This window comes from Neomonachus schauinslandi, chromosome 4 (genome assembly GCF_002201575.2).
Source record: "Neomonachus schauinslandi chromosome 4, ASM220157v2, whole genome shotgun sequence".
In the NCBI taxonomy this organism is placed as follows: domain Eukaryota; kingdom Metazoa; phylum Chordata; class Mammalia; order Carnivora; family Phocidae; genus Neomonachus; species Neomonachus schauinslandi.
In genome coordinates this window covers 78805080-78832887 of record NC_058406.1, presented here as the reverse complement: position 1 = coordinate 78832887, position 27808 = coordinate 78805080, and the positions used below count along the sequence as shown (strand labels likewise).

General features: G+C 38.0%; 1 long non-coding RNA gene across 1 annotated transcript; it reads right to left on the bottom strand.

Moving 5' to 3' along the window:
- Positions 1 to 6626: 6626 nt before the first annotated feature.
- Positions 6627 to 27414, bottom strand: LOC110580570. Its single transcript, XR_002480356.1, has 3 exons — positions 27304 to 27414; positions 23774 to 23885; positions 6627 to 6731 (listed from the first exon to the last, which is right to left on the bottom strand). It is a non-coding gene; the product is annotated as an uncharacterized LOC110580570 (long non-coding RNA).
- Positions 27415 to 27808: the final 394 nt, after the last annotated feature.

Sequence of the window (27808 nt, the reverse complement as noted above, 5' to 3'; positions counted from 1 at the left end):
CTCATACAGAAAAGAGTAACAAATGTAAGCTGCAGTCCTATAAGAAGGAGTTTCATGCATTTCCAAGAATTGAATATTTTGATTGTCAATAATTAGAAGCCGCATATAAGACTTTAGGAATTTACCTTTTATTGTCATGATTTTCCAATGGTGTTTGTCCTTTTCAGAGAAAGATAAATATTTCTTCAAGGACTGCCCTGCCACCCCAGTAATCAAATATCTTAAAGGTGAATTGAGAAAAAAAATCTTGATGAAATTTGGGGCAAACTTTTAGCTAAGAGTATAATAATAATAATAAAGATATAAGCATCACCAAAAAATAAATAAAATTCTACCAAATGTGACTTCCTGTGGAAGACACAAATTTATTATTTTCATTTCTTTTAAAAATATGCTGTTTAAGAAACATGTATTATAACTCCATCCTCCTCCTGTCTTTAGAATTTTTATGATGTTATCCTTTTTATTCCGCATTTTCTATTGAAAGAGAGATTGGGCAGGGAAAGAAGAGGTGAATTCACTTGCTGTCCCCAGTTGATATGTACATTTCAGGGAGATGCCCCTTTCCACAGTCTATTTCTGGTTCCTTTATTTAAAAAAAAAAAAATCAAGTTTCTCTGAAGGGAATACTTTCCAGAAGGAAATTCACTCCCTTCTCATCAAATCAAGAACTTTTCTTAAAGTAACTCTACCACAAGCAATAAGAGGAGCAGGCTAAGTACTGCCTCCAATCACAAGAAGAAAAATAACAAAATCAGCTCACTCATGATTTCCTTAATATACTTAAAAGAGATACAATCCCACTGAAGCCTCTAAAAATAAAAATGAGGAAAGGGCAACTTTATTGATTCCCTGCAAACCAAAGAACGTGTAACTTATTGATAATACTAAACACTATCTAAGCCTTTAGTGATTTCCAACCAAAAGTCTGCCTCTGAATGAAGGTTTAAATCGTCGTATTAATATATTAGGGGGGAAATTATCATGGGAGACACTTGGAAATTAATTAAAAACCCGGCACTCAGTTTGTTTGTGAGAGGAGATAAATATCACACATGGGAAATGATGCCTGACAACCGCCATAGTTTTCAGATCCAAAATTAGACCCTGACAGCTACGTCTTTGTATGACTCTCCTTGGGGTATAATATGCAGAGATATAGAATGAGAAGATTTCTGAGAGAAGTATTTATTACTGACACTTCCGAAACATTCCACGGGTGGCATCAGCAAAAGCAAAAGCACCTTAGACAGAAATGTCAGGTTTTCTTCCAAGATTTTTTTTCTATTCTTCTTCCCCCCTTCCCATCCCTCCCTCCCCATGCACCACCAACCCCCTTCTTCTCCAAAATATTATATTTTTTTAGAAGTTCAACAGCAGCCCCTGGTGGAACTCAGCAGTTGTTTCAGCCTGAGCACAGTGGTTCAAGAAACTCCATCCCTCCTGTCAATAAAAAGAAAAGTCTGTCCATGAGTAGATCACCACATCTGAATGCTGTTACTACAGGTCAGAGATCAGAATGCAACCCCCAATGTACAAAAGCTGTGCTTTGTGATGGTAATTTTGGCCAATTTCAGTAGCTGGAGTTTTGAAAAAAAAAAAAAATATATATATATATACATATATATGTAACAAACAATAAACATCTGTCTCAAATGTCACATTCATTTTATGCATAAAGACCAGTAATGAACTGCTCGTGAATAATGCTTACGAGGGTGCGTGGAAATGAAGAGATCCCTCACGCATGAGCCAGTGGTCACCATTTTGTTTGGCTCATGTTGTGACAGAATCAGCTTTGCCACTTAGCAAAATGAGCTATACAAAATGACAATTCTATGCAAAGAAGGGTGTTCTCTGGGTCACAGCTCAGAAAGCACCACAGAATGCCACTATCTAGCCCCATCAAAACGGCAAGCTAGACTTAACAAGAAAACCTACCAAAATGCTCTTCAGAGAGACCATGACTATTCCTTTTCCTGCTTAGTTGGCAGCAACAGGTTATCAGTTGAGGACAAGGAGGGAATGTGTTGCTCTTTGCATCAGGCACGGTAAGTCTGTGCCCTTCATAAAGGTGCCAATCCAGCTTCCCTGCCTATGGGGCCATCTGCCTAGAGGGCAGTCACCTTTGTCTTAGCACAAAGTCATGGTTCTGTCGCTAAACTCTGTGCCTTTGGGGCTGCATCACTGCAGAGGAGTTGCTTTTTCCTCGTTCACACAAAGGTGCCATATAGGCTAGAGGTAGCCTTGGTCCTAGACAAGGAAAGAAGCTTGCTTCCCTGATCCTCAAGTGTGCCAGGGTTGGGGGACATGGTAGGCACTCACCCTCCATGAGGCTCATGCTAAGACAAAGGAACAATTGGCAATTTACTCAAAATACCCAAGGTTTACTTGAATAAATTTACTTACCATCTTTCACTTGTGTGTTTTGACATTCCTCTTCTTAAATGATGCAGTTTATTAAAAGGAAAAGAAAATAGAACTTTTAACCAACTGAGCCACCCAGGCGCCAGAAAATAGAACTTTTAAAGCTCTAAATAGCTTTATGATAAATACTAGAATAGCATTTATATGTAAAAGTGGGTTTTTTTTTAATTTTGCAAGTATTACACTTTACATTAGCCCTTCCCTTGCCCCTGAATTCCCTTACATCTCTTGACTAATCTCACGGGAAACCCAATCAGTGAGTTGATGTGTTGAGATCAGAGATAATCCCATGACAGGCTGCTTACTGAGAAGCTCATGGGCACTGTATCTGACACAGGGGAATAAGAGGTATAAAAAGAAATAATACTGGTCTCCAGTGAGTTACAATCTAATGGAAGAACTATATCTATCTGGATAATTTTAATATAATGTGGTAACAGCAAGCAGAGTCCTAACAGACACAATGAGGCCCTTAGCTGGCCTTCTGTAGGGATAACACTTGCACAAAGTCGTAAAGAAACTATAAAGGAGCTATAGAAAAGAAAGGTAGAGGGCAAGATAGGAGGAGAATCCCTAGGACCCAAGGGTGAGGGTGTAACACTATGTGGTGTATCTGAAGAACTTTGGGCAGTTTGATCCTGCCAGAGCATAAAGGACAAGATGGCACATGTGAGTAGAGGCTATCAAGGTGGGTCGGGCCAGTCATGGAGAGCCCACCTGCTCTCTGAAGGAGATTGGGATTGTCCTTTAAGCCATGGGGAGCAATGAAAATACTTCTGTTAAGGAGTGGCACAGATGGAGATGGACTAAGACTGAAGGTCAGAAGGCTGGTCAGGGTTTTCTGTGATTGTCCAAGAGCAAGAGGATAAAGGGGGGGTGCCTGGGTGGCTCAGTTGGTTAAACAACTGCCTTCAGCTCAGGTCATGATCCTGGAGTCCCGGGATCAAGTCTCGCATCGGGCTCCCTGCTCAGTGGGGAGTCTGTTTCACCCTCTGACCCTCCCCCCTCTCATGCTCTCTCTCTATCTCATTCTCTCTCAAATAAATAAATAAAATCTTTAAAAAAAAGAAAGAAAGAAAGAAAGAGGATAAAGGCCTGAATCCTGGGGGTGGTAGTGGGTTTGGAGAAGAAATGGTAGGTTTCAGAAATATTCAGAGATGAAAACCGAGAGCAGTTGGTGACTTAATGGATATGGGCACTGAGGGGGCAGTCTTGGATAATTCCCAGGGTTCGGGTGTAGGAGACAACGTAGATTTTGATGCCATCAACTGACTTAGAGACCAAAGGGCCCAGAATAGGTGTGAGGGGAGAAGAAGACACTCTAAAGTAGTACTTCTCAAAGTATGCCCTCGGGTGCCCTCCCCTGGTCTCCGGACAGCTCCCTGGGACCCTGGTTATTAACACCGCCCACAAATGTCACGGCCGGAGAGGGCCTCACAGAGGAAGTCCAACCACTTTCAAACTGTGTGCTGAGGGGGTCCAGGGGGTGGCAAAGCAGGCAGGGCTACAGTCTGCCTTCCTTGATTCAACCCAAGGGGTCTACTTTTCCTATTGTGTATATTAGAATTCTTCAGAAACTTCAGTTTGAAAAAGGAAAACCACAGTTTGGAAGCCACTTTCTCTCACAGAGAGGAAACTGAGGCTCACAGAAGTTAAAATATCTTGCCCACAGACACAAGTCTGTAGCAGAGGCTGAGCTAGATCTATGGCACCTAGTTTAGCCACCTGAATCTCTCTGTGCTATGGCTTCCTGCATGAAGTAATTGTTTACTTTTGCTGTGCTTTATAAAGTTGCCAGAAACCTCCTCACTTCTACCATGCTCTTAGCAATTTCCTCTGTTTTAGTCTTTCAGTAAATGTTTATTGAGCATCTTCTGCATGCCAAGACCTCTTTTACTGAGACCACCTGAGCATTTGGGTTTGGATCCCCGGCTGTAGTCTGTGATTCTCTGGTAGAGCTCTGAAGTCCCGCTAGTATTCTACCGTGACTGGATGCAGTATGACCCAAGAAGTAGATAGGTATCCTGGGGATTATTTTAGCCCCAAGTAAACAGTACTGTGAGTTTCCTAATTCACTGGAGGATATAGCTAACTTATGTTTTTTAATCTAGTTTTCGAAAATACACTTTTTAAAAAATCCATGAAGCTCCTAATGTACAATAAGGTGCTATTTATAATTTTTTTAAGGAATGACTTTTCAGATGTTACATACGTGTTACTGTGCTCCATACTGGAAATAATGCCCCCAAACTCAATAAGCTTAACTTTATGAAACTTAGAACTGATACCTGAAGTAATTGCAGGATACATTGCTTTCAAAAAGTGAGAATTCAGAACTTAAACTTGATAACCCTTCTTCCACATCATATAACTCAACAGCTGTTTGTCCCAATAGGGTAATTCCTAAAACAAGGAAAAGCAAATCCCTGTTCATCCTAGAGAACTAAATAAAGAGAGAGACAAATGTGAACTGAGGGGCTTTTGATCTATCTCTCAAAGACCATTCCATCTTGAGAATCTTGTCACAAGACTTCTAGAAGGGAATAGTGGGCTGCCGCTCTGTCAGGTGTATGAGTCAGGGTGGGGAACAAGAAGCAAGTAGGGGAAGCCCTCCTGCTTGGCCACTGCCAGAGCTGGGATCCACCCAGGTCTTTCCAGGAATATTATATAACATCTTAACTACAGAAAGAAATCCATTGCTCTGTCTCTCCTCTTGGGAATTCCAATCTTCATCTTATTAAATTCCCTAAAATAAGGGACCAGGGAATCAGTCTTTCTTCAACTGCCCCTTTATACATCACCACCTCACCCCAATCAATCTCTCATTTTCTTTCTGTGCTCTTTCCATTTGCAGCTAAGTCTTAAAATCAGAAAATCTGTGTACACCAACATATATACAACCCAATTAGTTCAAAAAGGGCATTAAGAGTACACTTATCTTAATGAGCACTGAGAAATATATAGAATTATCAACTCATTATATTGTACACCTGAAACTAATATAACACTATGTTAATTATACTTGAATAAAAATAAAAAATAAATAAAAACAAAGAGCACTTGAGGACTTAGGGTTTACAGGCAATTCTAATAAAGGAAAGATAGAATAAAACTGCTAGGTTAGGTACAAAACTGGTTAATGTCCTCAGGGTAATTAATTAAATCTTTGAGATTATTTTTTCCATCAGACAGAAATTTACAAGTTAATGGTGTAACCTCACAGTTTCTGGGCTCTAATCAAATAGTAAATGGCAAAGACAAGCATAAGTATATTCTCCTAGAGATTTTATAATTTGGGGGTGAGCCAATAAAATATAAATAAAATATAAATAAAACTGTGTGGAGGTGAGTTGCAAGTAAGAGAGAAGGGGAAAGAAAGAAAAAAATCCAAGATAAAAGCTCAAAAAGATGTCAAGTCTCACCTGTTCCAACCCCATTTCCTTAGAGATGAAAAATCCAAGTCAAGTGACTCATCTAAGATTATCCCACCCCACTATTCTCACATAGCAGTATGGCTGAGGGTAGGGGGCAAATAAGCAAACAAAAAAGTTTTAAAAATCAAACAAAAGCTTATTGGCTCCACAGGTCCCCACTTATACTAGCCTCCTTTATACTGTAGAGTGTGCTAGTGAATGGGCACACTGAATCTTGAGGGAACAAGCATTTATTTTATCACTTGTCCCCATTGCCTCTCACACTGTCCTCCTCATTTGCACAAGTAAATCCAGAGTTAACGTTCTTTTGAGATGATCATGGTTTGGTATTTTGGTCTAGTATCCTAAGAAATCTTCCTTCATAGCAATTTCTTTCATCCCCTCAACAAAAGTTAATTGGAAGCTTACTATGCACCAGCCACAGAGAGTATTGAGAAAGAGAGTGAGTTCTTCTGCTCTCTCATCTGCTTACAACTTTGTCACTGTGTGTCAGGATGCAGGAACCATATGTCTTTCCCAAATCCAATAAATTTATTTATCTATCAGCTTTTTTTATACCAAAGGTTTAAAATGGTTTAAAAATCCCTTGAAGCTCATCTTCTGTGTGGTAAATAACAATATCGGTATATTACCCCTATGTTCCTCCTTTGGGTATTCCAGCATCCTCCTTTCTGTGAATTCCTCCAAAATTCTGCCCTCTAGACTGGCCTTGTCTGAATGCGATGACATTGAGTTCCAAATTAATGAAATTCCACATACCACATGAAGGCTCACTGGGAGCATTTAACAAAATGAAGTGCCTTGGTAAGCTCTTCAAATTCCTCAGAGTCCAATGACTGAAGATATCCCAGAATGGAGAACTGAATGTGGCTTAAAGACACAAGGTAAATGGGGCATAGAATTTTCTGTCAGGTCCTTAGAAGCATCTGATGAAATGCTATTAAAAGGTCCAAAACCTTTAACATGACTATGAAAATGAACATAGCCTCACATACCTAGGATTGAAAGAAATTATGTTGGGCCTAAAATACAGTTGGTCACCTTGCTGTTGAATAAAAAAATGGAAAATGTGACCCAGCTCTGGAAGGCACTGTTCCTAAAGGTTAAGAACATGGCTCATCTAAGTAGTCAATAAATATTAGCTATTATTACTATTTCTTTTCTGAGCATTTCAACTTACTGCTTATTACCATGATTAAAAATATTACACAATGCCTCCAATAAGTCTGTGAAAATTTGCTTTAATTATAATGTTAGATATAATTTTCTTTTTGGAAATAATAATGTACCATATGTAAAAAAAAACTTAATCTTATGCTTGCCTCCCTTGCTTTCCAGCCCTTTTATTAAATTTAGTTATGATAGGTTCAAAAGCCAGAGCAAACATCCTGTTAGTTAGCAACATTCTACTCACACCAGGAAGGTCCAGCTGGCACGAGAGATCAACTACAAGTAAAGCACACTAAAGATTGCCTGAAACACATTCTGACACAATCCTTCTCTTTCAAAACAATCAGGCTGCTTTAGAATACCTAAGTGAGAAGTACTTTTCCAAGTAACAGAAATCAGTAGATTTAATCACATATTTATTAAGGTAAATTTTGCACAAAATATTGTGCAAGTTGCTCTGAGAAAAGTTACGATACATGTCCCTGTCCTCAAGGAGCTTGCTGTCATGAAGTCCATATCCTCAGAAACGTTCAGTTCCACACTCCTCCCAGCCTATTCTGAATAAAGATGAAGAAAACCAAATTTTTTTTGAAACTATAAGAAACCTTTGATTCCATCTCTATGTCTCATACCATAGCTTAAAGACTATATTTTCCTTTGTGTATTTGATATTTGAGAATAATGAATTAAAAAATTATTGGGGAAAGTAGGTCTGTAATTGACCTCCTAGGGAAACGACGTGAAATCCCTTCAAAATTCCCACCAGGAGCGGAAAAGAAGTGGATTCAGATACAGCATTCTGAAACCTTCCCAAGCTTTCTCCACTGGAATTCTAATTAGTAAGACCCCTTTAAGCAATTTTAAAGCTGCTTAACTTAAATACAGGAAGTGTTTCCTTGGGCTCTATAATACTTTTGCAGAGCTGATCCTATTTCCTGAGATTAAACAGAAGAAAATTCTTTCCTCAGGAAACTAAACTGCACACAATTAGATCATTCACTAGAATGTTCATATAAATTCAAAATATACCATGGTTAGAGTAAATGTCTTCTTCATAAAAGGTAACACCCTAGAAATGCTAAGTGGAGCCATGACTAGTTTTACTCGAGTCTTGGCCTTTGTGGGGTAAAAGTTCTCTGAGAAGAATTACTGAGGTGCTAACTCATTTTGACAATGAAACCGAGTACAAAATAACTAAAACAAAAAAGAATTTAATCCTTTTTCCTAAATAAAAAACATCTGTCAATATTTTGCTTCTTCAGAGTTTGGCTTCCATTCATAAGAATAAAGCTGTACCTTTTTGTAATCTAATTCTTACTCTTTGTACCACTTAACACTTAGCAGTGGGAAAATTTCAGAAGCTTAATACCAAGTTACTCAAAGGGCTGGTTGGTAAGGGGGGTGGAAAAGGATATGCTTCTAAAACTTTTTTATTGTCCAAGAAAACAAAGGGGAACACTTTTCAATCTCTTGCCATCCTTCTGTAAATGTACATCACCTCACTAAATTTGATAGCTAAATAGTGTTCTGACAGTGTTGTTGAGCCTTGTATGTCAGATTTAGAAATGTTATTGTGGAGACTTACTTTGATGGTGAGATTTTAGAAGCTTATCTTCCTCCTAAACAAATGTATTATAGAATGATGGATAACAGAGATTCAAAGGATTACAATGAGAGATCAAGGAGTTCACCTGTAATATCTATCGCATTGACAGCCGACTTTATTGAAGTTTCACAATATTAACTGCCTCTCTGTGGACTGGCTGAGCCGGCTAGGTGATTATCAATTTATCACCAGTCAAAACACAGATTGCTTCATGTACAATGTCTGTGGCATAATCATGTACCTTAAATCCGATCAAACTAGAATGATCCTACTAGGATGATTCTTATAAAAGTGAAGAAGAAACATTAGTTGGGAAATTCTCAAATGAAATTATGTCTAATTCATGGTTGATAGAACATCTTTACTGGAACCTACATCAAGAATGCACTACTCCAAAAGGAAGTAAAACAAAGCCCAGGAGATAGGATGCGGAGAACGTTAGAAACTATTACTCCTTCTTCCTGAGGCTTGCTTTCTCTAACCACTCACTCCCACTTCCGAGACAGCAAGCAGGAAATTGACCAGTCTTTAAAATCACCTCCACAGTGCAAGACTTGCACCTTGAAACTCCACTTAGCATTATGGGAACTAACTGAATTACATGTAGGAAATTATCTGGTTAACAATGGACCAGCACTGAGATGCTTACATTATATCTTTGACTCTATAATCAATATAGCAAAAGCTTTTAAGTGTTTTACATTTCCACCCTATTTCCTGTTCCTATCCTCTAACAAGGTCTAGTCTTTCTCCACATATTGAGTTCCATTGTCAGTAGCCATTCCAATTAATATTTGTTAAATGCAGGAGTGGAAGGAGAAGATTTTGGTCTTGGATATTTGTTTGATCAGGGCAAGACTTACTAGCTACACTAACAAACACTTACTAACCACTTACTGTGGTACTAATCTAAGTACTTTTCATATATGAATTCATTTAATTTTCTTAACCACCCTGTGAGGAAAGTACTATTATTTTCCCTGTACTATCAACGAAAAAAGTGATGAATAGAAATATTATGTACTTGTCCAAGATTACCCAGCCTACAAGTTGAACCAAGCAGATGAATCTACAACCTTACAAATTCTGAGACCCAATTATTTTCAGTCATAGACTGATTGGATTGAGTTGCTCTGCTCTTATTCCAGCTGCCTACCATTGTATAAAGTTAACCCTCTCTAGAGAAAAATAGCACCATCCAGAGCCTTTACAATTTTTCATGCAAAGTTTCTGGCACTCAACAAAACATTAGCCAACATACCAATAAATCAGAAAAAAGAAAAAGAAAGACAATAGAAATAGGGTCACAGATAATTCAGATATCAAAGTTATCAAACATGGATAAATATATTTTAAAAATAGATGACAAGATAGCTTCACTAGAAAAAATGGAATCCATTAAAAAATAATCAAGTGGAAATTCTAGAACTGAAAGATACAATAATTAAAATTAAGAAGTCAACAGAAGGGTTTAATAGCAGATTAAACACAGGTAAAAAGAGGATTAGTACTGTAAGATAGCTCAGTAGAAGATATTTAGCCCAAAAAGCAAAGAAAAAATAGAATGGAAATATAGAAAACAGTGCAAGAGACACATGAGTGATGGCAAAAGTGTAATGTAAGTATAACTGGATATCCAGAAGTACGTTCAAGAGGGAATGGGGGCCAAAGCAATATTTGAAGATACAATGTCTGAGAATTTTCTAAAACAGACAAAAGATATCAAATTCCAAGCAGGATAAATAAGCTACTAGTCACATCATAATAAAACTGCCAAATGGCAAAGACAAAAACTAAGCCATAAGAACAGCCAGATGAAAAAGCATATTACCTTCAAAGGAGCTACAACAATGACAACTAAGTTCTGAACAGACACCTTGGAAGCCAGAAGAAAATAGAATGTATCTTAAGTGCTGAGAGAAATTTTGACAACTTAGTAGTCTATACACAGTAAAAACATCCTTCAGATACAAAGACATCAAAAAAAAAAAAAGGATTTGTTGTCAGCAGACCCATACTAAAAGAAATACTGAAGGGGTTTTTAGACAGGAGGAACATGATCCCAGATGGAAAGACTGAAATTCAGGAAGGAATGAAGAGCAACAGAAAGGTATATATGAGTATAAATATAAATGACTATTGACTACAAAGCAGTAATAATATACTATGAAGTTTAAGATACATGATTAAAATGCATGAGAGCAGTAACTCTCATAGCCAAAGGGGATAAATGGAATTAATATGTTATTAAATCCTAGCATTATCTGAGAAGTGGTAATTTGTATTAGACTCTATTAATTAAAGATGCATGCTGTTATATCCAGTAAATATAATCCCAAATATATCCTTACATTACTTACATTAAATGTAAATGGACTAAACACTTCAACTGAAAGATAAAGTTTGTTCAACTAAATGAAAAAATAAAAATTCAACTGTACATTGCTAAATAAGCACATCTGAAATTACAGAGAAAGAGTGCAGAGATATGTAAACACTATCATTAAACATAAAAAGGGACATTTCATAATGGTATTTAAAAGTTAATCTCCCAGATGTGAAGATGAAAAAATGATAAAACTAAATCATAATTTAGGGATGCTTATAATTATGATAAGACTCTTTTTAATAGCAAGAGCAATTAACAAAAAAACCCAAGATGCCTGGGTAGCTCAGTCAGTTAAGTGCTAACTCTTGGTTTCAGCTCAGGTCATGATCTCATGGGTCGTGAGATGGAGCCCCAAGTCTGGCTTGGCACTCAGTGGGGAGTCTGCTTGAAGATTCTATCCCTCTGCCCCCCCCCACTTGCTACTCACATGCTCTCTCTCGCTCGCTCGCTCGCTTGCTCTCGTTCTCTCTCAAATAAATGAATAAATCTTTAGGAAAAAAATCCAGGATAGTGGTGTGAGAGAGAACTAGGCAGGAACATAAACAAGAACAGGGCTATCTTTAAGCTGTGTTGTGGATTCACAGACTTTTATTTTTCTATTATTCTTTAAACTATATATATGTGATACATTACCTCTCTTTTGTGTGTATGATTTATTTGACAATAAAAGAACTTTTTAAATAGTAAAAAAAAGGGCGCCGGGGTGGCTCAGATGGTTAAGCGTCTGCCTTTGGCTCCGGTCATGATCCCGGGGTCCTGGGATCGAGTCCCGCATCGGGCTCCCTGCTCGGCGGGGAGCCTGCTTCTCCCTCTGCCTCTGCCTCTCTCTCTCTCTGACTCTCATGAATAAATAAATAAATAAAAAATAAATAAATAAATAAATAAATAGTAAAAAAAAAGTTAATCTAGAAAGATATGACAATTTTAAATTCAGTCTCTCAAAAAAGTAAAGCAAAAATTAACAGAACTAAGGAAACTTCAATAAACTTTGAAAAATTACTCACTGAACAATCAGGCTAAATAATATATTTTTTTATTAATATATAATATATTATTTGTTTCAGGGGTAGAGGTCTGTGATTCATCAGTCTTAACAATTCACAGCATTCACCATAGCAAATACCCTCCCCAATGTCCATCACCCAGCCACCCCATCCCTCCCACACCCTCCACTCCAGCAACCCTCAGTTTGTTTCCTGAGATTAAGGGTCTCTTATGGTTTATCTCCCTCTCTGGTTTTGTCTTGTTTCATTTTTCCCTCCCTTCCCCTATGATCCTCTGTTCTGTTTCTCAAACTCCACATATCAGTGAGATTATATAATTGTTTTTCTCTGATTGACTTACTTTGCTTAGCATAATGCCCTCTAGTTCCATTCACGTCTTTGCAAATGGCAAGATTTCATTTTTTGATGGCTGCATAATATTCTTTTATATATATATATATATATATATATATATATATATATATATATATAAAATATCTTCTTCTTTATCCATTCATCTGTTGATGGACATCTAGGCTCTTTCCATAGTTTGGCTATTGTAGACATTGCTGCTATAAACATTGGGGTTCATGTGCCCCTTCGGATCACTACATTTGTATCTTTGGGGTAAATACCCAGTAGTGCAATTTTTGGGTCATAGGGTAGCTGTATTTTCAACTTTTTGAGAACCTCCATACTGTTTTCCAGAGTGGCTGCACCAGCTTGCATTCCCACCAACAGTGTAGGAGGGTTCCCCTTTCTCCACATCCTCGCCAACATCTGTCATTTCCTGACTTGTTAATAGGCTAAATAATATATTATATAAACTTGATTTAATTGACAGATATAAAATTCTCCATCTAATAAGGAAACGTGAGACATTTACCAAAACTGACCACATTCTGGGCCATAAAATGAGTTCCTAAGTCCCCCAACATTTCAAAATATTGAAACCATTAATGTATTCTTGGAACCAGTGGAATTAAGCAAGAAATCAGTAACCAGATAAAAACTAGAACATCCACAAAATATTTGGAAATTGGTCAAAGAAGAAGTCAGAATAGAAGTTAGAAAATATTTTGACCTAAATGATAATGAAAACATGACATCAAAACTTGTGAACACAGGTTAAGCTGTGCTTAGTGGGAAGAATCAGTGACAATGGTTATTCGAGGAGGGATGATGGCTGAGAAGCAGCATAGCAGGGGCTGGTAATGTTCTATGTCTTGCTGGAGGAGGTGATTACATGAGTATTGTCCCTTTGAGAAAAATGCAGCATGCTCTACACTTATGATTTGGGCATGTTTCTGTATGCGTGATTATACTGCAAGGAAAAATTTACTTTAAAAAAAATCAGGAATTATTCCTGACTCTTCTTTTTTCTCACACCTCACATCCAGATCATCAACATTTCCTGTCAGCTTCAATTCAAAATTTATCCAGAATCTGGTCATTTCTCACTACCGCCATTTGCTAATCTTATATAAACCAACATCATCTCTTTCTTGATTCATTTTCCTTTCATATCTGGCCTTCCTTCTTCTACTCTTGCTCCTTATAGCTGATTGTCAACACAGTCATTAGGGTAAGCTGTTAAAGCTGAATCACATTACGTCACCACTCTCCCCAAAACTGTTCAATTGGCGTCTCATTTTACTCACAATAAAAGCCAAATAATGGTCACGACTACGTCTCTACATCATCTGGACTGCCATCCAGTCACCTACGTCATCTCCTACCCCCCCACATCTTGACCACTCTACTCTAGTCTTACTGCCTCCTTGCTCTTTGCAAACATGACAGGCACATTCCTGCCCCGTGACATTTGTACTCATTCTTCCACGTGCCTGGATGTTTCTTCCACCTAGATTCACATGGCTCATTCCCTCGCTTCTTCAGATCTCTGCGTAAATATCACCTTCGTCCTTGACCATAATCATTGCAATTTCTTCCACTACCAACAACTTCCAATCCCTTTTCAGTTCAACTCACCAGATATTTATCCAGTGCCAATGTGAGACAGGTACTTAGGGGCTTAGGACAAATAAGTAAACAAAACAAAGATTCTTGCCTTCACGGGCCCTAGATTCTAAAAGGAAGAGACAAACAATAAGCATAGACACTTTAATTATACAGTGTGTTGGAGGTGGATAAATGCTTTGGAAATAAAACGGGCAGGTCAAGGAGCATTTGTCAGACTGTTCAGAGGGCATGCGGAAGGAGTTTAAATTAAATTATAAATAGGGTTTTGGGAGCAAGCTTTATTGAGAGGAATGACATCTGAACAAAACTTTGAAGGTAGAAAGGAATTAGTGACTTAGATATAGGGAGAAGAATGTTCATAACAGGGAGAACAAGTGCAAAAGCCAGAGGTGGGAGTGTGCCGGGTATGTTGGAGGGACAGTAAAAAGGTACAGTGGCTAGAGTGATGGGTAGGGTGAGCAACTAACTGTCCAAGTTCACCAGGGACTCAGGGGTTTCCTGGGATGTGTGACTTTCAGGGCATCCAGGGCAAACTGAGATGGTTGGTCGGTCACCCTAGTGAGAAAGAGTTGCAGGAGTTGAGATCAAAGAGATAATGGGGCTGAATCATGAAGACCCTTGAAGACCTGGTTTTTAAAATGAGGAAAGTAGGGAGCCATTGGAATGTTTTGAAGAAAGGAATGACATAATCTGAGTTACATTTAAAAAAATCTCTTTCGGGCACCTGGGTGGCTCAGTCGTTAAGCGTCTGCCTTTGGCTCAGGTCATGATCCCAGGGTCCTGGGATCGAGTCCCACATCGGGCTCCCTCCTCGGCGGGAAGCCTACTCTCCCTCTCCCACTCCCGCTGCTTGTGTTCCTGCTCCCGCTATCTCTGTCTCTGTCAAATAAATAAATAAAATCTTAAAAATAAATAAAATAAATAAATAAATAAATAAAATGGGGCATACAGAGACAAGGGCAGAAGAAGTGACACCATCCCAGATGCTATTGCAGTAATCCAGGTGAGAGTTGATGGTGGCTTGGACCAATGACTTCTTAGTAGAGATGGTAATAAGTGGTCAGCTTCTGGAAAGGAGAACAAATAAGATTTCCTAACAGATTGGATGAGGAGTATAACAGAAAGAGGAAGGATGACTTCCGGGGGTTTGATCTAAACAACTGTAAGAATGGAGTTGCCATCAGCTGAAGGAAGAATGAACATACAGCAAGTTTGACAAGAAGAAAAATCAGCCCTATGTTAGACATGTTATATCCCCCTTTCTGCTTCATTTCCCTCCATAGCTCTTACCAACACTGACATGCTATGTATTTTATTTATTTATTATTTATATTCACCCACTAGAATATAACCTCCAAGAAGGCAAACACTTTTGTTTGTTTTGTTCACTGCTCTATCACTAGCTTCTAGAATAAATTCATCCACTATGTAAGGATTTACAGAGTGTCTCCTAGATGATTGGAACTGTGCTAGGCTCCAGGAACACAGTAAAACATGACATGTTCTTAGGATTGCCAGGTAAAATACAGGATGGCCAGTTACATTAGAATGGCATATAAATAATGAATAATTCTTAGTATATGTATGTCCCATATTCAAATACGTATGCCCCATATGCAAATATTCAATTATGGGACATAATTATACTAAAAAAATATTCATTGTTTATCTGAAAATCAAATTTAACTGGGCATCTTATATTTTTACTTGCTAAACCTCAAAACCATCATGCTTTCTGCATGTAAGGAGGCTAAATGATAATGGGATATACAGAAAAATAAGCAGTCTATATATAATAACTCTAGGAATACAAGATACCATGGGAGCTTGCAGGAAGGGTATCCACACATAGACTGTGGGGGAGCATTTGAGGAGCTTCCTGAAAGAAATGACATTGTAACATGGTAACTGAGAGTAGAGTTATCTAGTTGAAAAGGAGAAGAACATTCCAGGGTGATGGAACAGCATGGGCCAAACTTGGAGGACAGAGAGACAGTGGGATAGTTGCCTAGTTGACCTGGTGTCTCAGATGCACCCCAGAAAACACAATTGTGTAAGATGGGAATTAAAAGGGTATCACCAAAAAGCACACTTGCCTGAGCAATTACTCTATCAGAGACCTGGGCAAAGGCCAGTCAGTAAACATGGGCACCTGTAGCCAGCAGCAAGAGCAGTGAGGGTGACCATCTTCCCGCCCACTAGGCAGTTGTGGCAGCAACAAGAGGGTTCTGAGAGTCACTGCCCACCAGCTGCATTTCACTGGGCTTGACTGTCATGACCAAAGACAGAACGGAGAACAATTCTCTTCCAGTCCATCCTTGAGATAGTGACTGTGTTCCCAGTTCCCCCACAGGTAGAAACAGGCAGATAGAACAAAACCTACTTTTATATACAAAACAGGTAAACACTCCTGAAAAGTTGGGGGAGGGAAGAAATCCTGTAGGAAAGACTGGAATTTCTGTTAGCAAAATGGCTAGAAGTTGGTGCCCTTCGCAACCTCTTTTGAATCCACAGTCTGGCGACGTTTGAATTCCACAAGAGTATGCATTCTCAGCAGGGGTGATCCAACTCCCAGAGAGGGGAAATTGGTTCTTGGATATTATATTGGTTTGTTTCCCTGCAGAAGGCTAGAGTACATCAACTGATCTATAGTGTATCTGTGGTTCTAAAATTACACCAGGTTTTGGTGGAGGAGAGAATGAGGAGAGTTTTTTTTAAATGTCTAAAAAGGCTACTTAAGGATGGCAAGAATGATAAAAAAAAAAAAAAAAAATTTGATAAACACGGAACTAGAGCAAAGCTCTACTTAAAGGATGGAGACCAGGTGGGTGTGAAAGCTGTGTTCTTCTGGAAGAAGGGTAGGGGGCAGAGACAGAAAGGAGCAGGAAAGGAAAGCATTCTGAGTGGTGCAAATAGCAAATGCACAGACTTTCAGAAAAAGTAGAAGGTAAACAACATAAAATGCAGGAGCATGGTCGAGTAAGATAAGGTCCAGGAAGGCTTTATTGGATTTAGCAATTAGGAGGTCACTGATCATTTAACCTCTTTGTGCTTCAGTTTCAATACTTGTTAAATTAAATTGAAAAATAATCTCCAAAGGCAAGTATAGCTGCAGAGAGATAAGAGATTAGCATGTGTGCTGGGAGTGGCTATAAGTGTGTGGATGTGTTTTTGTGTGTGTCTGTGTGTGTAAAGAGACCCAGCCCGCATGAGAGAGTCTTTAGAGCTGTAGTTGCCTTGGAGAATTCCAGTTCTCTTTGTTTAATGATATCAATGCCTTTTAAAAATCAGTTATGAGAGTCTACAGTTCCCCAATAAGCTGAGCTGCTGGACAATAAACTGGTTAATATTAGTTCCTAAAAAACATTCGTAATGCCTTGTAAATACCTTTTATAATGCAATAAACTCTTCAGAATGTGACCAGATTTTTCTTTCACTTTAAAAAATGATCTTAAAGCCCAGATTCACTCAAATGGGGCAAAAAAAAAAAAATTATTTCCTCCTAAACTATCACTCATTCATTAAATATTTTCTAAGTGTCTACTATGTTCCAAACAGTATAATATGTGGTTGGGAAATTAACAGCAAATAAAGTAAACAGTCTGTAGCTTCCAGGAGCCCAGAAGGAGGAAAGTAGGGGAATAAATGAGAAGTTGGTAATGTTAACACCACATAGTCACTGCTATCATCTGGCCACATGGGTATCACACCCGAGCCTTGGACCTGCTCCTGAAAATAGAGCTCTGAGGAAGAAGTAAAGTATCAATTTACCAAAGAGAAAGATGGTGGCTTGGACAACAGCCACTCTAGAAAGGAGAGTTCTTAACCATTTGCGGGCCAAAGACCCCTTCTCAGAATCATGTATTTAAATGCCTAAAACAAGAATACAAATGCAACCAATCATATTGAAATACGGTTATCATCTTAAAAATTTGTGATATGTAGTATTTCTTTACTAACACATTAAATAACCAGACCCAGCAGCTGTCCTAATAACAACTATAATTTTGAAGCAGTGATAAGCACAAATGGCATGTTGAGCTACTTGTAACCCCATAATATGTTATAAAAATATCTGTGATTTTTATTGACGACAAAGTCACAGATACTATTAATAATTCTGTGGCCTGTTGCCTACATTTATAATTGAACAGAATGTGAATTTTCAGTTAAAGCCTGATGAAAGTAAAGAATTATTTTACTATCTAAATCCACAGGCCCCCCTGAATTCCATCCAGAGAACCCTTGGTCTCTGCAGCCCCCTGTTCTAGGACATTAAACTCAATCAGGATTTTCTCCTTCAATAACATAGCTCCATAGTCACTTCTAGAGCTATAGTTCCCTCATTGGGATTTCCCAAAGATGTAGCTTGTCCATTATTTGGGGCACACTGCCATCCCATGGCTCCTCCTGAGGAGTTTAGTGTTAATAACATCCACAACAAAGCAGCCTTTTAGGGCATTAGACCAAACCTGCAAATTAATGCACTGGCTCATCACAATTCATTAATCAAACTCAGACTGGATTTAACAACAGATTATTAAAGACTCAAAATTATACCCACAAAAAAAAAAAAAAAAAAAACAGGCAGCTCCCAGAGGGTCAAATGTAATGTGAATGGTTTTGCATAAAACCATAAACCTGCTATTAAATTAAAAACAGGAAAAATTATGCCCACTGCTTATCTCCAGTCATTTTTTTTTAAAGGAATGTTACACTAATTTATTTCTTTGCTGTTCCTGGTTACACAGTAAAAGACTAAAAGGTTACAAAGCAGTGGTTCTTTTGATGTTTGGTTGAGCAACTTAACACTAACATGTACTGACTGAGGTAAAGAAATTAATGAAATTACTCCCATAATTCATTACTAATGGAACACTGTCAATGCTTTCAACTGACAGTTCACACAAATCCTCCGCAGACAGCGAGACACCTCATGGAGACTGTAGGGCTCACTCCTTCTGCTCAACAAAGCAGAACTCGGCTGCCTTGTGCTACAATTTTACTGATCTCTCACCTCCGTGTGTTTGCTCTTGATGAGCAGGTCTGTTCTCTCTGGGAACAAAAGCAGGAAGGGGAAACAATGATTGGAATTTTTCTTTCTCTTCAGGGAATTTAGGGAGACCCACTGGGGATTCCCAACGATGTATAAACATTCAGAATGCTGTAATTGGGCAGATCACAGAGCTACAACCAGCTGTGCAATGAATTTTGCTAAAGGTTAATATTTTAGAGCAGCAATCATAGATAAAGAGCATAATCCTAATAAGAAGTATGAAAAAAACTAACTTAAAGAACTGTATGATTTTGTGACATCTTTGCTCTTTCCCCATTAGGACTGAATCATTAGTTCTTTCTGTTTTTGCAGAAACAGAAGCAAAAATTACTAGCACACACGCTGATTGTAGGTAAGTGACATTTCTGGAAATACAAAATGTTTTATTCAATGTAGGTACCTGTTTGATACTATAGAGTGTTTTGGTCTTAGTACGGTCTAGTTTAAACTCTAAACTCCTAAAGGGAAGGGTCTATGTCTTTGTTATATATATAAAAATAATTAATAACTTCTCTTTGAAGATAAACTCCTATCTAGACGCTGATCATATCAAGTTGGTATAAAATGACGCTGTGAGTGAGGCAAAATAGGCCAGTGATCATATAATATATGGATAATACAAATTATATTTAGATATAATAGAAAAAAGTCCAAAATAGTCAACATATTCAAAACACTTTATAAAAAACTTTTTTTTTATTAAAAAATGACTTGGGTTTGGATTTTGCTCATATTATTGTAGTTACATCATGCAGAGTAAATACATAGTCCGATTCTGTCATCCCCTTCTCTCAAACCCTGGCACACTTTCCTGCCCGCTTGGGATCCCAATCCACCTCAACACAGCATAGCAAACAGCTTCCATCAATTGCTCAGTGACTTCTTAAAATGAAATGTATTCACTCTACCCAGGCACCATATCTGGCACATGGTAGGTATGCCGTATTTACTGAAATGAAAAAATCAAACTCCCTCTCCTCTTTCCAAATGAAAATGTCCTATGTTAGGATTGTCATTCCAAAATCAATCTAACCACTGCTAATTCCCACAAAGTGTTATCATAGAGATTAACTCAAATAAGTGGCTCATAAACATATCTTGGATTTTTGCAGTGAGCCTCCAATCTCCTGCAGATGCTTATTACCTTCTCATACGGAAAAACAGAAGCAACCAGAAGAGAAAGTTATATTTATTTGAAAACACAATTGTAAAACCCATATCACAGAAACAAGGGCCATTATAAGCCACCAAGATTAACAAAAATGAGGCAGACTTTAACTTTTGAACAGGAACACTTTGGGCACAAGAGTACGACTGCAATCCCTTATCTCTCTAAGTAATAAGTGGGTAAATCCTAACAATAGTTACTGAGGATAAAGCCCTTGCTTTGAACCAAGCATCGGCCACTTGGGTGATGAGGAGCAACAATACTACCATGTGGACATTAACATCACTACCTTACTGAGCAGGAAATTCAGAGAGCTTCCACAGCTCACCTGAGCTCATGCTAGGAGCTGCAGAACCAACGTGAAAAGTCACATCTCCTAAGGCATCTGGGTGGCGCAGTCCGCTAAGCATCAGACTCTTGGTTTGGGCTCAGGTCATGATCTCAGGGTCCTGGGATTGAGCCCTGTGGTGGCTCCATGCTCAGTACGGAGTCTGCTTGGGATTCTCTCTCCCTCTCCCTCTGCCCCTTCTGCTCATGCTCTCACTCTTTCTCTTTCTCACTCTAAAATAAATAAATAAATATTTTTAAAAATAAAGTAAAAGCCACATCTCCTGCCTCCAAAGCCCTGTGACATGACTACTCTCTATTCTGCTGCTCTTCTCTCAGACCCCTTCCCATGTGTGCCCTCCATTAGAGCTACTTCCAACCTAAAAACAGTCACAGAAGGAAAGATCTGGGCTCCATACATACCTTTGTGCTAATTCTCCGTAGACAGCCCACAGAATATTAAGTGGCAGAATAGCAAAGTGCTAAACAGTTAGGCTATGGCATCAGGTTGCCTAGATTAGCTTCCCAGTCCTCTGACTTCCTTACATGGACAATGGGCTCTTCTTTGCGCCTCACTTTTCTCATAAGTAAAATGGGAGTGGTAAAAGGACTAACCTCATGAAATTTTAGTGATAATTAAATAGGTTAGTAAATGTGAAATGCTTGGTGCCTGACATAGAAAGTGCTGAATCAGATGGAGATTTGGTCATCTACAGTTCAGAATCTTCATTGACCAGCTTCCAATCACCAGATTTTGCTGGGCATCTAATACAGTGTAACCTCAACAACAAAATAGCCTGAAAGTAGTTTTAATCTAAGACCTTACGTTGTAGATTCTTTGCCATCACAGACAATTTGGCACTTCCTCCCTAAGTCCCAGTGGTAAAACTCAGCACTCCACCCCCCACGGGAACACTTAATCCATCCTGAGGACTGAGAGGCCCGGAGAAGTTGATCTGTGTCCACTATTCATTTTATTTTTAAATTATTTCGTGTTTTCCCTCAATCAATCATTTTATCTTTCTGGGCTTTAATTTTTCAACTCTTGAATACCGAGGGGTAGAGATGGGCAGTTGGTGGTACAAACAGTGGGCAAGAAGGAATCTTCACCAGAGATGTTATCTCTGAAACCACTAGAGCTTTCAAGTTAATATAGTCTTTTAAAGTGGAAGAAAGAGGAAGCTAAAACTGAACGGAATGTGAACATTCCAGCATACAAATGTAGAAATTCAGGCCCAAGATCACCCAGCCAATAATTACAATTTTGAGATTTGAACTCACAACCTACTGTCGTCAGGTGCCTACTATTTTCACTTCAGCCTGCCCTTCTAATGAAAGGAAGAATTGGAATATCCTCTTTCATTACTATTATTTCTTAGCTATAGCTAATTAAAACACATTATAGCTATTAGACTCTTATAGCTAATTATATAATAATGATGATGATGATGATATATTGACAGCATAGAAATCTCTAAATTATGAGAACAGTGAAATATCACCTTCCACGCTGGCTCCAACATACCATAAAACTAAGAATCTAAATATTTTATAATTATTGTTAGAACTGATGCAGTGCTGAGTTAAAAATCATGAGTCACATAATGTCCACACCTATATAACCTGAATTAGTCCTTTGACAGAAGACATTCACTGAATGAATGTTCAATAAACACTTGTGTTCCCTGCCAAGGGGAAACTTTTTTAAAAAATTACTACAAGGTCAAGCCAATGACCTCTGTAGATCCTGGTGGCAGAGAGTCTAGATCCTTTCCTCTTGGTTGGAGAAAGCACAGGGAGTCAGGTAGTTTACAGGAGAAGATAATAAGAAGGAAGAATACACAGTAATCGAAGGTAAACTGAGTACGGTGTAAATCCTTCTCTGAGGAACACATCCCTTCATCCCTTCATCCCCTAAAGTTATCCCCAGGTAAAAATGTCCAAGTGACAGAGACTCTCACCACAAGTCAAAAATCCATCTGACCATGAGTGAACCAGGCTGCTGAGCCTTATCCTAAACTATATTTTATAAAATCATTCTCTCTGGATCAATAAAATGCAAATGCTAAAATTATCTTGTTAGCTATTAAAATAAAAGTAACCTTGAGAATAAGGTTGTCATTCTTAATTAAAATGGGCTTTTTAATTCCTTTAACTGACTAACGTAGATACGAATATTGTAAACACTTAGCCAACTAAAGATTCTACCCATTCCCCCAATTACAGAACACTTAATTTATATATGATGCAGCTTACAACTATTTAGCAGTATGGTTGGGCTAAGTCTCTTTGGCCTACTTTTTAAATGATTAGATACTCTCCATCCAAGTAAATAGACGTCTTCAGAGCTGCATTTCGCACGATAAAACATTCTTTAAACACATAAGCCTTCGTTCAAGATTTAAGAGGGAAAAAAATCTTAGTGACAGTACATTCATTATGTCTTTATTAAGACTGGATCTTTCCATACAGTTATGCGCAGCTGAAAATAAGGCTCAGTTTAATAACAAAGCAAGCTTTCCTAGTACTACAAAAATTATAAAATTTTAATGTTTAATGCATTCCTTAATTATAGAAAACTCTGCAAAGAATAACATCCTTGAAATTTACTATGCAAATGCTCTTAATTTATGACAAATTGCTCTTTAAAACACAAGTATTAAATCTCTATTAGATTGTTGAGGTAACGTACTAATATGCATCACCAAGATCTTAAATTTCTAAGTGGCAATGCTGTTTGTTAGATGCAAACAAGGATTACCTTAATTAAAATATACTATCCCCAGCCTTTCAGCAGATTTAGCTCAGTCTTTATATAGGACAGGTTCATTATCTACCTCAAGTTAATAAAAGTATGACCCACTGTGGTTATTTCCTTTAAAATTTAATTTTAATTACTATTTTGTTAATGGAAATATAGCACTACAGAATTGTGAAGATGATCCAAAGGCAATTTTGAAAACTTAATTAAAATACCTCTTCAAAGCTTCAAAAGGAATTTAACACTTACGTGGTTTAATAACTGATGGCCTTACAAATACAGCATTAGATACCAACTCTATAAAAAAAATCACTGAATGAAACATGCTTTAGAACTCTAGCACTGCCTTAGTCTATATCTTGAACTAATGGTGCAACTAAATAGGTATAAACATAAAACTTTTCCTTCAAAATTTTAACATTAGACAAAGGTTCTTAACAAAGAAATGAAATGGATAATCATTACATACCGCCTTCACAATACATAAACCTTAAATGCATTCAGAGTTTTTGCATAAAACCATTGGGGCTAAATCCAGATAATTGCAGATGTGTTCAGTTTGTCTTCTGATCCTTCAGGACCTGAATATAGAATTAAAAAGCTGGTAAGATGTTGTATAAAATTCAGTACCAGGGTTTTATTAGGCAGCTTCCTCTCCAATCTAAATTTCAAAGGTTTACACATATATTATTGATCTTATCTGTGAAAATATTGGTTCAGTAAATAACCTTTAAACCTAACACAATCCATAGATTTTATTGAGATTCACTACTCACGAAAAAGATAAGAATATGAGAAGCAGGGTATAACAAAGAGCGTGCTCCGGGGAAGAAACACAGTCTTTGTGATATTCAAAATATATTTAGCAGCTCTTATATTACAAACCTCCCAATGTTATGGTTCATAATGCAATGTGCATTTCTGTACCAGACCACTTGACTACTTCCAGTAAGTAAAATCCCTGCATTCATTAGCAATAATGAATTTTTCTTCTTATAGATCTATTTAATGAAAAAGGCATTTTTCCAGACACCACCCCATGCCCCTCCCTCCAAAAAACCGGTATGCCATTTCATTTAACATAAAGTCAGGGATCTATTCTTTTAAACATGGGAATTCCAACTTCAGAAATCAAAGAAATTTTACTAAAAGTGAAAAATAAACATATGACTAAAATAATGACATAACAATAAAGTTGAGGTAACACTGATTTCTGTAAATCTATATTAACCTTGAAATGTGATTTAAATTCACACTCACAAAAACGGCCTAATGGAACTAACTGAAGAAATTTTATAAAAATAGTCCATCTTTTGGTATTTTTTTAATTTATTTACCACACAGGAAATTGCCAATTTATGAGTGAGTTATTTTCTAAGAGTTTACTTACATGTCAGTTTTTTAAAACTTAAGATGAATATTACCTAGAAGCAATAAATAAGGATCAGGTTCATCCTAAAAAAAATCTATAAAAGCCTTAATTTAGCTTTATAATGTAGCTGAAAGACTTGCAATGAAATACAGCAGAAAGCAAAACTGTTTCAATACTAGTAATTAAAGCACATGGAAAGTTAAATTGAATAAAAGATAGTTTATTATTCTTAAATGCTCTGGGAATAATAGACTTAATTGGAAGAGAAAGCAAATGTAGATGAGACATTTGTGAGAATTCTGAAGGGGACTTCTGAGCCTTTTCAAGGTCTCTGGAGGTTGTTGTCACCAATTCTGTATCAGGTCTTAATTTCGTGTGAAAACATAACATTTATTAATTATGCAGTGGAGGTGAGTTTAAAAAATGAGTGCTTTTTTCTCTTCTCCTTGCAAGTATTCTCTAATATTCACTTGATTTTTATCAACAACGATAACAGTAATTTTTAACTGATAATTGCAATGGGAAAAGAGGGATGGTAGAGATTTTCCTGGAGACAACACACACTCACGCACGCACATACATGCACGCTTGCCGGAAGAAAGGAAAGGAGGCAGGAAGGAACAATGGAAAGGTATTGGAAAGAAGGGAGACAGGGTTAATAAGGAAGCCTGTACATGAAAGAAAATGGTAACTTGAGGTCTGTTGGTAGGAATGTTTTATTCATTTGGTTGGTTGGTTGTGTGAGTGTGTGTGCATAAAACGGAGAAGAAAGAGATGGGGAGAAACCAGCTCAATTTCCTGACACCCATTCTTCCATTTAAGTTAGTGTTTTAATCTCGGCTGTTTCTTTTGAGAGTAAAATGTACCAAAGTGGTGGATGATTCATATGATCCCTTACATTCAAAATACAGTGGCTTATGTTTCTATACTAATGAGCATTGAGAAGCGACATAATCAAGAAGCCTTGGAATAATTCAGTTTTTGCATAAAACCACAGTGGTTTAGCTATATTATTACAAAATATTTTGTTTGTATTTTGGTCCTCCAGGACCTATGGAAATTACCAAGCTGATAATGTACTATATAAAATTCAGTACCGGAGCTATATTATGCAAAGACCGAAAAAAAAAACAAAAAAAACAACCCCCCCCCAAAACAAACAAACAAACAACTTAGAGCTTTTAATATGCTCATGTGCACTGGGACTCTCTAAGAATATGTAGTGCTTCCCACACCAGTCTAAACTTTTCTCAAGGGGTATCTGTCAGTGTTTGCGTTCTGTGAAGCACACTCTGGGAAAAGTAGAGTTAGAGTCAGTGATAAGACAAAGATTCCCACTGACACCCCTGTTGTCCAAGAGTGTTCTGGAGGATCTAGCCAGTGTGGTGAAATGGGATAAAGAAATGTGGCATACATCAGAAAGGGAGAGATAGCATTATTATTCTTTGTAAATGATATTAGAAAATCTGAGAGAATGAATTAACATCTATTAAAACTAACAGAGTTTAGAGGAATAACAAAATATGAAAGAAATAATTTTCACTTATACTAACAATCAGTTGGAAAATATAATAGGAACAAATACTCCACTCATAATAGGAATTTAAAACAGAGAAAGAGAGATCACCCAAAAGAAAAATGGGCAAAGAATATTAACAAGCAATTAAGAGAAATATGCAAATAGCCAATTAACATATGAACAGATGTTCAAATGCAATAATAATCAAAAAAATATAAATTAAAACAAGATACCATTTTCCCCTTATGAGAACTGAAATGATTAAAAACGTGGGCAATATCCTATGTTGACATGAAATGTGGAAGGAAAAGACACCCTTCTGCAAGTGGTATTACTCAGAGTCCAGACAGGAAATTAAGAACACACCCAAATTGGGTAATTTGAAGAGCATTTAATAAAAGGGTTATCCATAACGGTGTCAAGCAGGGTGGAGGGCACCCACAAGGAAGAGGGCAGTCTCCAGGGCTAGAAGCAGAAAAACAAAGTGGAGCAGAGAGAACTGTAACCTTAGGTCTGGGAAGGCAGCCAGCCCTCCGTAATACCACAGGAAGAGCCAAGGAGAAGCGGAACCTCTTTTTTTTTTAAAGATTTTATTTATTTATTTGACGGAGAGAGACACAGCGAGAGAGGGAACACAAGCAGGGGGAGTGGGAGAGGGAGAAGCAGGCTCCCCGCAGAGCAGGGAGCCCGAAGCGGGACTCGATCCCAGGACCCGGGATCATGACCTGAGCCGAAGGCAGTCGCTTAACCGACTGAGCCACCCAGGTGCCCGAAGCGGAACCTCTTAATTCTCCTTCCTTTTCATCTCCTGCCGGTGCCCCCCATCCTGGACAACCCAGCCCAACCAGAAGCCTGAAGGTAAGGGACCTATACTCCCAGCTGAGCCTCTCAGAGCACAAAACAGGGTAGAAAAGGTAGAGGGCACCCCCCCTCCCCAGGGTGCAACATAAGATATCTAGCATGTAAGTGTTAGGGAAAGTATAAATTAGTAAAGCCAAATTGAATGATAATTTGGCAACATATATCATAAATTTAAATATTTACATATACCATAATATTTGTTTAGTCATTAAAAAAAGAAGAAGAAACAGTGAGAAAAATATCAAACCATTAGCAGAGGTTGTCTCCAAGGAAGGTTGGGAAGGAAGCTCAAGGTTGTAGGGTCAGCCAGATCTGGGTTTGCATCCTGACTCTAGCTGCTCATTCAGTATTTTTTTGACTGCAAAAAAAGAAGACAGGAAATCAAATTGAGTTGAGGAAGACAGTTTTGATCAAGGCTCGTATCACCAAACCATGGAGAAGCTGGGGGATAGGTCTGCCTTCAGAAATACCTGGATCCAGGGACTCAAACCTCATCAGGTTCTTCTCTCTCTTCCCTCCATTCACTCTTGCTCTCCTCCCAGAGGCTACCAGCTCTGCTCCCTCTGGTTGGCTTCATTCTCTCAGGCCAGCTGTTACCGTAAGTTCAATCCATGGCCAAACACAATGATAAAGGTACTTTCTTCAAGCCACAAGGCCAGAGAGAAAAGAGTTTCCCTGGTGCTTCAGTTGGAAATTCTTCCAGAAAATGCCACTGCTTGGACAAGCCTGGATCACATGGCCAACCATGACAG